Raw genomic sequence first — 13,617 nt, 5'->3', positions numbered from 1 at the left:
GCAGCAAAAATGCTATCAATCAACAATCATATCATTCAAATATAATCCCACTATCATATGTTTCAAGTCTTTTGAGAACAGTGTAGACGATCAAACAGAGTTCAAGTGCACATGCAGAATCAAAACTATAGCATAAATGAAATCTGTGTAAATTACTAAGTATATCATGAGGAGATTTAATGCTATAAGATCAAATTTGTATGCCAAGTAAAACTCATTTACCTACTGCAGATTTGGTAAACACATACGAACCAGTACAAAGTTAGATTTTGGTCATCTAGACTTTGAGTAAGACATGAATCGGAAATTCAGATATCCTTATAACACGGAGATCATAGTCAAGCCATCCAAGACACACTCCCGCAAGTCCAAATCAGCGGGTCTCTCCGTAGCTCAATTGCCTTGCTTGTCTTCTGAGCAAATCTACCATGAAGTCCCTGTAATTACCGAGCATACCATGAGTTGGTAAACACATCGCACCAAGTAAATTTAGCTACTACAACATTATATTGGTAAACGCATATCACCAATGCAATGGTACACTGCAATCAACTCGACTTTTGAATAACACATGAAGAGGAAACCTGGAAATCCCCATATTGCGGTCATCATAGTCAAGCCACATACATGCTCCCGCAAGCCCAAATCAGCAGGTCTCTCCTCAGGTCGGTTGCCTTGCTCGTCTATTTGGAGAATCTGTAAATAAATGATGTAGCAAGAACAAACTTAAACTGAAAAATAACACGGTTCAAAGACAAAATATGAATGTAATACTTGGAAACCTAATAATTGTGATATCAATTCTTAGAACCCTATCGTGGGAGGCCAAAATATCCAGCATCCTAGAGAAATGGGAATGTACTCCTACATGGAAAGAAACATTTGACGTGGGATGTAAACTCTAAAGTAAGAACATTGGTAAAGGAAAGGTATGGGCTGCGACTGCCCAGGGCCAGTGTGTCGTGCCAAACTCTCCACCTATATCATCCATGTTTCCAGAAAACCATCCCAAAACTAATTAATTTACATTCTTACAGTTGCAAAATAGATTCTTTAACAATTTGAAGGAAACTTGTTGCAAAATAGTTTCTTTAACAATTTTAAGATAAATGTCATTTATCTTAAACACACAATAGAGATAAATGGCATGGACAACGCAGGTCATGGTACATTTATTTATTCTTCCTATGAATGTGAAAGGAAAGACTTGTCAAAGAAAAAAGTCGTGGTTTTATACACATCAGTAGGTACATACCCACATGCGACAACAATAAATTCACACTTCCAAGTCTAGTGATCATCCCTAAAACCTGGAACAGTGGGACACCATAGAACAGAAAGTTTCCTTTCGTCTATGAGTTCCACTGAACTCAAGAGATCTGAAACCTGAACAAAAAAGCTTGTTTTCTTCTATTAATAGAACAATGAAACAGAAAATCAATATTGCTCTCTGCACCATCTCTTAAAGATCCAAGAATATATCGGGGGTCTCACCTGGATGGAGGGTCATGTATGAGGTACATGCCGAAGGGCCACGTGAGCATAACAGGATCACCAAAACAATAAAGCAACCACGTGCCAGAAGTAATAAAATTCTCAAAAAGTGGAAGATTGGTATTTTTAAAATTTACCATACTGCATAAAAAGAAGTTGACCTTCCTGAGAAGGTCCAAAATATCAGGGAAGTACATAGAATGCTGTCTGACTTCTGTATACATAAAGAAGCAATGTTCTGAGGTCCCCATAAACAACACCAAAGCTTGCGATTTCTGTACTGTTGCCTCCACTGAAAATGCATGGCAAAATAGTAAGATAATCATTCAGAGACACAACACTCCATGTCTCTATAGAAAGTATAGATTTATAAGAGTTATCCTTGATACTTCAAACTGGAAAACAAATTTCACATTTCCTATCATCTGAAACTGAAATGAATAAATACTTGCACACCTCTTCAAAATTTATTGTGCATTTGATGGATAAAATGAATTAATAATGGGCCTGGCCATTTATACAATTTCATAAATGGATCATTAACTCAAAACAACGCGGTATACAATAAATCAATGATGAAGTGTTAGTAGCAGAAGAACCGGGGCTACCTAGCAGACCAAAATTACTGAATGGGCACGTGCACACGCATGAACACATAAGAAACTACGTAGAGCTAACTGGGGAGACTATGCCGGGAAAATTGGTTCAAACAAACTGAGTTATTTCCTCAAATGAAGTTCACTTTCAATCTTTCACGGAATAATTAATACCCATTCACGGAATAATTCCAAAGATGTTGGAAAAAATCCAACTTTTCACCCATGAACTACTGAAAAGTTCACTTTCAACCTTGACTATTAAACCTGATGTTTTTAACCTTGAATGAACAATCCATTTACACCCCACTGGCCCAAACTCAAGCAGTTTTGAGATGGCTCGGACTACACGCAGAAGGCTGGTACTGTCGCTTATACACTCGCAGCCTTGTCATGTCAGCAGATTAAGTAAAAAGATTAGTAAAGTCATAACGTTTGAGAAAACCTTTAGCTTCTCAGGAAATTCGAAAAAGGAAACATGAAGTTTTTCCAAGATGTGAGTACAATTAAAAGATATTAATTACTATAAGAACAAACCAATTGCTAGTTAAATATTCCATGTTGTGATGGTTTCTTCGAAAAATCTTATACCCCGCCACTAAGATCACACAAAGATTTGAATAGTGTGATAGCATTTGCCTGACCTTTAGCAAGTCAAGTATGAGGTTTAGTCCACTGGGAGAATACTTTCCGTTGACATTTGAAATGCATACAGCTAATGTATCAATACCAGTTTCATGAATAAATTTATCAGCCTAAAAGTAGGTACCATACAAGTTCCGAATTCATACACGAATATAACAATAGAAGGCCACATAGTTGAAATCCGTCGGGGAAGAGAAAAGTACCTGAGCAATTAAATCTGCCTTCATATTCTTCAGCAGAGGCCATCTTCGTATCAGTTTCATGATCCTCGAGTCAAAGGCTCCCTGCTGATTGGTGGAGGCTTCATTCACTTCCAACATTCTTTCTCCTATTAGAAACGAGTTTCAGATATCAGATATGGTGAAGGGAATTCGGATAGGTGCTAACATAGTAAGTTAATTATGCGATGAAACAAAATAGACATATAGATATATCACATAGCCATGAAAGAGATCTTTTCCCATCAATTATGAAAAAAACTTGGTAGGCTAACAATAAAATCATACTTCCATGTGCAAATAAATACAATTTATTGATTATTATGTTGCGTACACTTGAGGAGCTGGAGAATGGAAAGTGAACCTTTAATGCATTGGAAAAAATAGAAGCTGATGTCAAATGTATCCTATAAACTAACTTGGGGATTCAATTCCTAGAGAAAATCAAAAGTCATCCTAGAAATGAAGAAGTACATTAGTTAATAATCGTTTATCAGAGCAAATAGCTGAAGGAGTGGTATATGAAACATATACAATGAACAATGCACAAAGTCTAAAGCTCCCATTTATTTCCTTCTAACATTTCTATCGACAATGGAATTAACTTTTAACTGAAACTTTCAGCTTGTTCTCTCCTCACAGCAAGAATGATATGCTAATTGCCATAGGACAAGGACTAAACTAACATCTATAACGTGCAACTTCATTAGTTTCGTGAAGTTGAGCAAATATCAGAAATTTACAATACTCTTCAGTTTCTGGATATAACAGTCATTAAAAATGGAACTACAGGGATCTTGGATATCTTGATGCTGCCAATAAGATCAACAGATCCACCTCTATCACCAGCAGACATACTCTTAACTTCGTTCATGATGAGTACATGCTACAGCTTAGGCTTCTTTATGCTGTGACATTGTTCCACACTTTCTTATAATAGAAATAAATTAAAAAAGGGTAAAAAGCTCATGATATGTTCTATAGTACAGACTGGTTGCCACTATAATTCATAGTAGCATTGCTGATAATTCATAGGTACCAAGATCTCTGGCATTTGGCTTCCCCCTTGCAAGAACACAGTCATTTATTTCAATCATTAGTATAACTTAACTTGAACAAATAATCCACCTAATGAATCTAAGAGAGGTCTATATAAAAATAGAACGTAATCACCTTTGGACCTGATCTAGTGAAGAGAAGGAAACACATTGGCCTGCAACATGCCGAGCCCTTGAGCCTTTTACTGAATCAAATTACCAAAAAGAAATCTTCAGTATATGTATGATCACAGCCTACATATATTAATTAAAAAAGTAGGCCAAAGATCCAATTTATGTTGTACCTAGTTGATGAAATCGTGGCCTTCATCTGTGGATGTTTGACGAAGAAGGCAAACACGGGGCGCCGCCACAGCCTCCTCTTCCTCCTACCTCACCCTGTCTTCTTCCCCACTCCACCTCCATCTGTCTCCTCGGATTCCTCCTGTTCTCAGCTCCAAGGCTATGTGCTCATCAACATCCGTATTAGATTACAAACTAAAAATGAGGGGCTGGTGGGGTTGAAGCGGAAGCGGTAGGTTAGGGCATGGCGGCAGCTCTAGGTCACGTCCTTTGCCTCCACTTTGAAGTCTCCGTTTATCCGGTGTACTAATCCACAGACAAAAGGGATTACGAGAGAGGGGAATGACCTGAACGTCCTGCTCCTCACCTCCTGGATGGCCGGCGGCGGCCGGATCCGGAGGTGGCTAGAACCTGTGGGTGAGGAGGACGAGAGGAAGGGGAATAGGGAGGCGGCGTGGTTCGCGTGGGTAGGGCTGGCCCCTTTTTCTCCTCGCGGGGACCTTTTTCTTCTCACCAGGAGACAAATCGAGCAGCGAACCCACGCGCGTAACGCGCTATCGTGGATAGCCCCAGAGCACGCCCCACCCACACGCACTTGCTTGTTCTCGATACTTGTTACCTACCCGGGTGGCCAACCAGACCGGTAAATGGGATCTTAATTATGTGTGATTGCCTACGCATGCCTGCTCTATTATTGTGTGTTTGATGGCAGCTTCCAAGTCAATGTTATGTTGCAAGTACTACCTAATATTGTGTGTTTGATGGTAGCTTCCCATGTATTAGAGCATCTCCACCGGTAGCTCCCAAATAGGCTGATGGTAGCTTCCCATGTATTAGAGCATCTCCACCGGTAGCTCCCAAATAGGCGCCGGCAGGGGCGCCGGCACCTTGTTTGGGGGTGTCGGCACTGCATTCTCTATTTGGGGGAGCTGTTCCCACACCGGCGCCCCCAAAATGGCGGTCCGATAGATTTTTTTTTTTACAGAAACTACATATTATGCTTAAAGTTTCATTTTAATGTCATTCATGATCGAGAAATGAATAATATTTTCGGGCAAATCCAATGAAAACATTATTCACTCCTCAACCCCGGATGACATATGAAACCTGATTCACCTCTAGCCTACTACCACTACTGGCCACTTGGCTCTATGGAGGTGGGCCCGCTGCTCTCTCCGGTGGTCTCTCCCCTGCTCTCTACGGTGATCCTCCGTCGATGATCCCCTGCTCTCTCCGCCACGAACGTCAAGTAGGCGGCTCTATCCGCGGCCAACGCCTCGTGACGAAGCTGCCGCTCCAGGTCCTCCCGCCGCTGACGGTGATCCAACTCCTGCCTCTATAGGCGGAGCTCAGCTCCGCCAAACGCCGCCGCTCGCAGACTTCCTCCTGAATCTGCGTCTCTTCCCGCTGCAACCGCCGCAGCGCAAGCTCCTCCCACCCCCTCTGATGGCGCACCTCCCACCGGTGCTGGGTCAGCTCCTCCCGCCGCCGCGCCTCCAGGAACTCCAGTCGCTCCGCCTCCTCCGCCCGCTGCCGCCGCTCCGCCTCCTCTTGCTGCCGCGCCACCTCCTACCGCGCCACCCGCCGCCGTCGCACCTCCTCGGTCACCTGCAGCCGCCGCTCCGCCTCCTAGTTCTGCAGCTCGTCCGCGACATAGGCATCTACGATCACCGCTATCTCCGCTTCCTCCCACGCCTCGTACTCTGCGAGCTGCGGGTCCGCCTCCACGACTTCTACGGCCGCCTCTAGCGCCGCCTCCTCCCACAAATCCCACATTGTGTTATTTTCTAGGGTTTTTGCAGCAATGGCGGGGGAGGAGGGATAATATAGACCGCCGGCGAGGCGGGAAACTTCCCGCGCGGTGTCGCGGCGGGAGAATTTCCCGCGCGGCGTCGTGGCGGGAGCGTCGTGGCGGTAAAATATCCCGCGCGGCGCCCTGGCGTCACTGACAGGCGGCTCCCACGCCCAAAAATTTCAGCCTCGCGAGGCGCCGGCGCGCCCGATTCGCGCCCTTGGCGAAAGAGGCCGGCACGGGGTTGCCGGCGATTCTATTGGGCTCCAAAATTGGCCGGCGCCGTGCTATCTGGGCCACTATCGGGGGCGCCGGTGGAGATGCTCTTAGTCCCACTAGGTAAGTACATTTGTCACGATTTATCGTCCCATCCAAGGCCCGGTTGGCAATTAATTAGGGCTAATTTCTTGATCTAATTACTCTCCACCTCTCCCGTTGCGTGGAAACAGTTTTGCATGGCCCGTAAGAGCAAGTACTATAGATCCTAGTCAGCTGGCTGTAAGAAAATTAAAACTATCTACATATGAACAACATGTGCTCGGTAAAAGACAACAATGGATATTGAACCAACAGTTCTGAACATACCAAGTGACATAGGCATCCTAGATGGGCCTGCCGAATAAAGTACCCGGGGATAACGAAGGCCCTAATGCGCTTTTGCACGTGCTCCTAAGAACTTTGAGAGAGTGAAAGGTAGATCATACCTTAATAAAAGTAGTTCAATTTTGTAACTAACTGTTGTACATGTTGACTAACTAATATATTATATAACCATATCTTGTAGCCAACACTTGACTGTACTATTAAACTTGCTCTGATTAGGACCAATGCATGCACGCTTGACCGCTCTTGGCTTGCCCAAGTAATTAGCTAATTAAGTTGTGGCTCCTAAACGTACGCTGATTGCAGGAAAAAACTTGCATGGAAATATCTGGCAACCACTCGCAATCCACTTGGTCGCGGTGCAACTTCTATTGAGCCCATACACCCGGGGGACGGATGGAGTAATATAGTAGTATATGTTAATCACGTTTCAGCCAATAGCAATTTGCAATGGTTTTCCTTTCGTGGTTTCGTTACCCCTATAATGCTTAAGCTAATAATGTGGATAACGTTGCTGCCTTCAGCTATCAAGACCATTAGTAGTATACTGCATGTCACTAATCTGTCCATGTATGGTTTCCATGTGCAGATATTCCTACTCCAATGACTACTCATACCATCCGACTCCTAAACAAATTAGAAAGCAAAAATAACTCTGACTGGTAGACAATGAAGAGAGCCTTGACGACATTAAGAGGCCTTGATCCGGTAATCTGCAAGATAGAAAGAACATAAAGTTTTCACCAACTGTGCTGAAGCAAATGGAAGTGAACATCAAGTTTTCACCACTACGCTGAAGCAAATGGAAGTGAACTAGAATACCACTACTGTAAATATTCTAAAATATCATTAGCAGTATATTAACCACGTAACGTGTCCGAACATGGATGTAATCCTACCAGCAAGTATTCCATAAAATTTCATAGGAAGCCTAGACTAGAGCCTATAACCACCCTGGGGAAAAAATATATATTACCACTATCACTAATGACTACTCATATAGTATCATCTGACTTGCGCACAAAGGAACATAGAACAAATGAAGTAACCAAGCTCACCAGAGTGTTATAGCCGATGCTGAATGCCATCACCAGCGTGGTTCAGGCTCGTTGAATTTGTCTCCGTTGCACGGCAGAGGGAGCCGAGGAGGTAGTTGAAGCATGGGGCTAGCCGAGCCGACCACCCTGAAGAAACCCACCATAATTACTTGCAAGCCACAAAAATGGCAATACCAAGGAGCATTATTGTCCAAGTAGAGTGGGAAAACACAGATTCAAATATAGGATATGTGCCCTTGCAGAATTGCGGTCATGCCACAACCAGATGCATATATCTAATTAGCACACAAGCACATATCTAATTGTTAACACATCTAGTTGCATATTTCCAAGAATACAGTATTAGAATACATGGACCATTGTGAGTAATGTACAAGAATTCAACAAGTCGCGATTTCATATAGTTATATCAAGTTCAAACCGAGCAACATACAGATACAGCTGGTGATATCAATTAAGTTAATTTCAAAATATAGATTTTAGAAGCCACATATGTTCATTCATCATAACGATAACCCTAGTTAGCCCAGATCTAGGGGAGCCTTACAGAAACAATAAGATTAGAGGAAGAGAGGATGAAGATCAGGATAATTTACCTAAATCGAGAATTTACAAGATGGGAGCATAAGAGTACTGTAGGAATCTCTCGGCGGAGTACAAGCATGCTCTTGGCGTTGAGACAATGTGTTCACCTACAAGAAAAAACATGGTATGAGTAAAAATAATTGCAATGTTCAGATTTCAACCAACATGTATTTACTAACACAAAGAGCACACACTGCAGTATATAATTTTCGTTGCTTCCTAGTACCCATATAATTTTTTCCATTGTAAAAGCAAGACTCAAACATTTGCTATCAGTTTCGAACTGCGAAACCTATATACTTATCCTACTGGTGAAGCAACCTGTCAGACACAAGACCGTTTTTCTAGTTTGAAACAGCACAAGAGGCACAAGAAACAACTGCCCAACACACAAACAAGGTATACCTCAGATGTAAAGTCGGCACAAGGAATGTTTAGTGGTGAGTGGCAGCTGCTTCTATAACATCCCAGAAGGACCGACAGTAGTAGCAGGTCGGAGTGGTGGCTAGTAGTAGCAGCTTGGGGATGAGGCAGGCAGCAAAGATCACTGAGGTGTTATAAAAAGATGCCATCAGTAGCCCCAGCTGGACGCCAGCAACAGCTTGGGCAGGCAACCACCCACAACAATTGCATGAAAGCCTCAATAATTACCTGTAAACCACAAAAAATGTAATACATATGAGAAGTATTGCCCAAGTCCAGTGGGCAAAGCCAGATTCAAATATACGATACGCACCATTGCAGAACTGCGATCATGCTACAACAAGATGCAATATATCCAATTAGTTGCCCACGTCTAGTGGCATATTTTCAAAAGTACGGTAGTAGAAGACATGGACCAAGTAATGTACAATAACTTTTGAGAAAACACAATAGACATTTGCTTTTCATTTCAATGGAAGTGCACAACATATTCCAAATAGCATTCTGGATCAATTTCAACAGACATAATAACATTACAAGCTAGAAACTTTGAGGGAACAACACTAATGACAGAGTGCACTCTTAGTGCAAGTTTGGGGTCTCTACTGCCATATTCCCCTACCCATTACATCATTTCTCAATAAGTATGAGTGCAATGCTACAGTTCAATATTAAATTCTCATTTAACTTACCTTATATGATCCCAATGCACAAGCCATTCTTGTGTGATTAAATGAAACGTGTGACATCACAAAAAATCTGGATATATAGGTATATACTCCCTCCCTCCCTATATCTCTATGTGTGTGATATAGTTAAGTTGACAAGACACTCTAAACTTAGTTTAATAAATCAAACATAGTTTCGTTAATCAGTTTCTACCAAAGACGGCTTCTTCATTCTACTCGAGACAAAAAAATGCACAGGAACTGATACGTTTTCAGACAATGGATGAGCTTTGCTATGCATACTAATTGTGTAGTTTATCGGCGCTGTGTAAAATGCAAAAACAATGCCGTGACGTTGAAGACGAATGATACCAACAGAAAGTTTGGCCCGACAAGTAATATGCAAATCAAAGATGGCATGTACAAGAAGAGTAACCATGTCCATAAGAGGCCAATGCCAAACTTCAAAGAGATGAAACATACACTTGGGTTTGCAAACATGTTTTATAATCGATTCCACGTTAAATTTACCATCTAATAGTGATTATTGTTCATGCTTACTAAATGGAGATTATCAAACCACCATACTGACATGGGTTGAACATGGTGGAGTTAAGGGTTCCATTGGCAACCTTTTTCAGTTACCCTAGCAATTGCTCAGGGACATGATCGCCGGAACACACTGGCAGCAATGCTGCAGGTGGACGCCGGATCATATGGTGCAGGCGACCACGAGCAGAACCTGAAGGCGTCAATCATGAGCTGCAGGGCAATGGGCACCCTGAAGAAAATTTTACCCACAGGCAACCTCCGAAACAGCAGCATGGCCTGAAGAAAACTTCAATTAATACACATCCGAGCAAAGCAGGTTATAGGGGTAGGGAAAAGAGGAAAGTGGCTTACTTTTTCGTCCAGGACTGCAGGGAAGCTCGAGTAGGCTATGATGGCAGGCAGTGCGCCACTAGATATTCAGTGGAAAAAATCTGCAGTAACAATTACTAGTCAAAGTTCTACAAATAAACACTACTAGTTGGACAACAACAGCAACTAGATAGTAACTACTGAGAGGCTAGCTTTATATATAAAGCAATACATAGATCCTAATACAAGTTGTACTTTGCAAAGAGAGAAGAACATACTAGTGCTAGTGCTCGCGGTAATGATCGCTAGTGTATGGACACTCAATCAATTCTGATGTATATAAACCAGCCGTGCAAATAGGTGTTTAGAGGCAAGCATGATTATGAACACTATCCCCTGAGAAATGTGCACAAAAACGAGTCTTGTCATCTACTGATACTCCGTATCTGTCAATGCTTCTACACATATCATCATAAGCTAACTATTATGAGGCAAGAGACAAACCTTGCAAACTGCACATCCACGAGCTAGCTACCAATAAAAATCAACGTTTCTAAAAAAAATAGCAGATGCTCCACACACACGCGGTTACTAATACTTGGCAAACAAAATAGCAGATAAATAGAGAGCGTGCATCTCTCCCTATATACACAACCTAAAGGAGGCTCTCAATTGGCATCTTGTGCTCCTCAAGAAAGATCCACACAGGAGAAAAGGTTCACACACTTTGTTAATGCCTCGGTCAGTCAAACAAGACCACAATGAACAAACATGTGGATGCAAAAATAATGAAAATGGTAGTAGAAAGGGAGAGACATTAGCACCATGAATGATGGTACCTCCATGATGTTTGTTACCATGGCGACGACGACTCGGCAATTAGATGGGCCAGGGCCGAAGCGAGCCACAGCTGCATCATGCTGGACAACGAAGAAGCCAGAGGCGATGCGACAGTAGGTGAGGGAGTTTATGTCAAGTCCTTGCTGCTTGCTCCGAAAAACAATCTGATGCTCCAAATCACCAACTTGCATCTCATGATCCAAAACACCAACGTGATCCTAGAACCTGAAACACAATAGCATAGCAGATCAAATCTACAAAGCCTGGAAATACACTAGCAATGAAGAGAAGGAACATGCAGATTAGTTCAGCACTCGAAGGGATTTGGTATGGCCTCGACAACAATGTTGACCTATGTCCAATGTTGGCCGATTCGGACGGAAGGGAGGTGGCCGGGCAGCGCTGGCGATCGACGGTGGGTGGCCGGTGGCCGGTGGCCGGTGGCCGGTGGCCGGCGGCGTCCTGGCTGGGGTTTTGGCAGAGTGAGATGGATCCGGCTCGATCGGGGAGAGAGACTTCTTCTTCTTCTTCTTCTTTCTCTTTCTCTTTTCTTTTCCAACAAAATATTTTCGTCTCGCTTCCAAATTTCCCGCTCCGTAATTTGGGGCCGGATCCATGATCACCTTTTTATCTTAAAAATCCTTCTAAACTTCCTCCGTAATTTGGGGATTCATGATCACCTTCTTATCTTAAAAATCCTTCTAAACTGCCTCCGTAATTTGTAGCCGGATTCATGATCACCTTTTTATCTTTAAAATCCGCCTAAACTGTCTCCGTAATTTCGCTGATGCCCATATGTGCGGCTGCTGAGGTCGATCCGTAATTCGTGGACCTATATACTTGCCCCAGATTTAAGCAAAATGTAGGATAAAATATGTCTAAATTTATTGAATCTGCAATTTTGGCTACTCATCTTAAGTTATACTCTCTCCTTCTATAAATAATTGGCTTAACTTTATCTAGAATCGGATGTATATTGAAATATGAATATACCTTCGTATCTAAAAACCGTTGAGACACTTAATTTAGGAAAGAGGGAGTACAAGCATATCGCGGATGTATATACCTCAGAAGTTTAAAGAGCGATGGGGCAGCAAATTTGATGCTCGCCCCTGGCGTTCATCCATCGGCATGGCATCGACGGGCAGATCACATTTCTCTCATCTTGCATGTCGATGAATCGGAGCGAAATGTGGCCCAGGCCGGTGGTACATGAGGCGGTAATAGCTAGCATCAACAATGGGTTGATGGGCCATGGTTGCCGGTTACCGAGAAGAAGGAGTGGAGTTCCGAAGATGAGCTCGTCCAAGGCTTCTGGGAAAAAATTATACTCACGACAACACTGTCACACTATTGGGAGAAGATTTTCGATGGGACGATTGATTCAACATGCATTCTCTCTAAGATAACTTAAGTATATTGTGTCTCTCGGTTCCCCGGTGATTCCGAAGCACCCATCTTCATCATGTGGTGGTTGACTTCTACAATATGGGAGCGGGGCTGCTCTAGAGGATCGGCGGCCCGAGGAGAGGCGTGTGCTCCAATTAGATGTGTCAAACAATCTAACAAATGGCGGCGAGGTTTGGCACATAGGCTAGGGTGCCACCGATGCTGGCGATGGCTTCTTGTTTCACACTTGGCCCTTGCAGGGTGGACTCGGAGAGACAATTATTTGGTGTCAAATATAAACCTCTCCTATTTTACATCTTAAACAATGGGTGCCACCTACTATAGCATACATGAAAATTATCAAGAAAAACATCATGCACCCGGTCTCTTGTGCACCTATGTAGCTGAACTTGGGTCCGCCTCTGGGCCCTTGGAATCTTTGTACCGGTTCGGACCATCTCTTCGCTGACGGCATGGGTCTAACCAAGAGCATTACCAAGCTCCATAGCAATGTGTCCACTAGAATCCCAGGTGCCGAGTGTAGGCATCATGCCTTCTTCTTCTGCGTCGGCACCCTTATCTGTGGTAGTGATCATGGCCGGCATTGGGGCCGAGGTCAAGAGTGCGACGACCACTTCTCATGCCTTGATAAACCCTTGATATAGATCATGAACCCTAAACACAACTTTGAAATGTCAACTCTTTCGGAAACCTTAGGCCTCGATCCTAAATCTATACAAACCCTAGACCTCGACCTACATCTATACCTCACGATGAAGACAGGTATCCAAGTTTGATGCTTACGTATGTGTGAACTCAATTAAGTACCTACTCAATTAAGTTTGCTTCGTTGATGGAAAAAACTAGCTAAGCTAGCTACGAAATAGCTAGTACCAACACAGATGTGACCATGCAAGTGTGACGAAGATGTCACTAGAAAACAAGGAAATATGGCGGAGCCAGGTCAATGTTGGAGCCTCGACAAGGATTGAAAGATGCAGACTAGCTTGGCAAAAAATGCCCACCAGAACTAAGGACAAAATACTTGATGTATAGTGGAATCAGCAGGGTGTTGGCCGGAGGAGCCCGGGCAGTTGCCTAAGCT

At 43.1% G+C, this 13,617-nt stretch overlaps 2 long non-coding RNA genes across 4 annotated transcripts; both read right to left on the bottom strand.

Moving 5' to 3' along the window:
- Positions 1 to 1,200: 1,200 nt before the first annotated feature.
- LOC124708749 lies at positions 1,201 to 4,891 on the bottom strand. The gene is made up of 3 exons (XR_007005310.1): positions 4,296 to 4,891; positions 2,939 to 3,063; positions 1,201 to 1,786 (listed from the first exon to the last, which is right to left on the bottom strand). It is a non-coding gene; the product is annotated as an uncharacterized LOC124708749 (long non-coding RNA).
- A 2,180-nt stretch (positions 4,892 to 7,071) lies between these two features.
- LOC124649206 lies at positions 7,072 to 11,344 on the bottom strand. 3 transcript variants are annotated; one of them, XR_006986579.1, is made up of 7 exons: positions 11,108 to 11,344; positions 10,326 to 10,405; positions 10,055 to 10,250; positions 8,737 to 8,982; positions 8,343 to 8,438; positions 7,747 to 7,872; positions 7,072 to 7,401 (listed from the first exon to the last, which is right to left on the bottom strand). It is a non-coding gene; the product is annotated as an uncharacterized LOC124649206 (long non-coding RNA). The 3 variants fall into 3 exon arrangements; XR_006986578.1 differs by having other exon boundaries at positions 11,123 to 11,344; XR_006986580.1 differs by having other exon boundaries at positions 11,141 to 11,344.
- Between the last annotated feature and the right edge of the window lie 2,273 nt (positions 11,345 to 13,617).

This window comes from Lolium rigidum, chromosome 4 (genome assembly GCF_022539505.1).
Source record: "Lolium rigidum isolate FL_2022 chromosome 4, APGP_CSIRO_Lrig_0.1, whole genome shotgun sequence".
In the NCBI taxonomy this organism is placed as follows: domain Eukaryota; kingdom Viridiplantae; phylum Streptophyta; class Magnoliopsida; order Poales; family Poaceae; genus Lolium; species Lolium rigidum.
The sequence above is the reverse complement of the archived record's forward strand: the minus strand, read 5'-3'. Positions and strand labels throughout refer to the sequence as shown.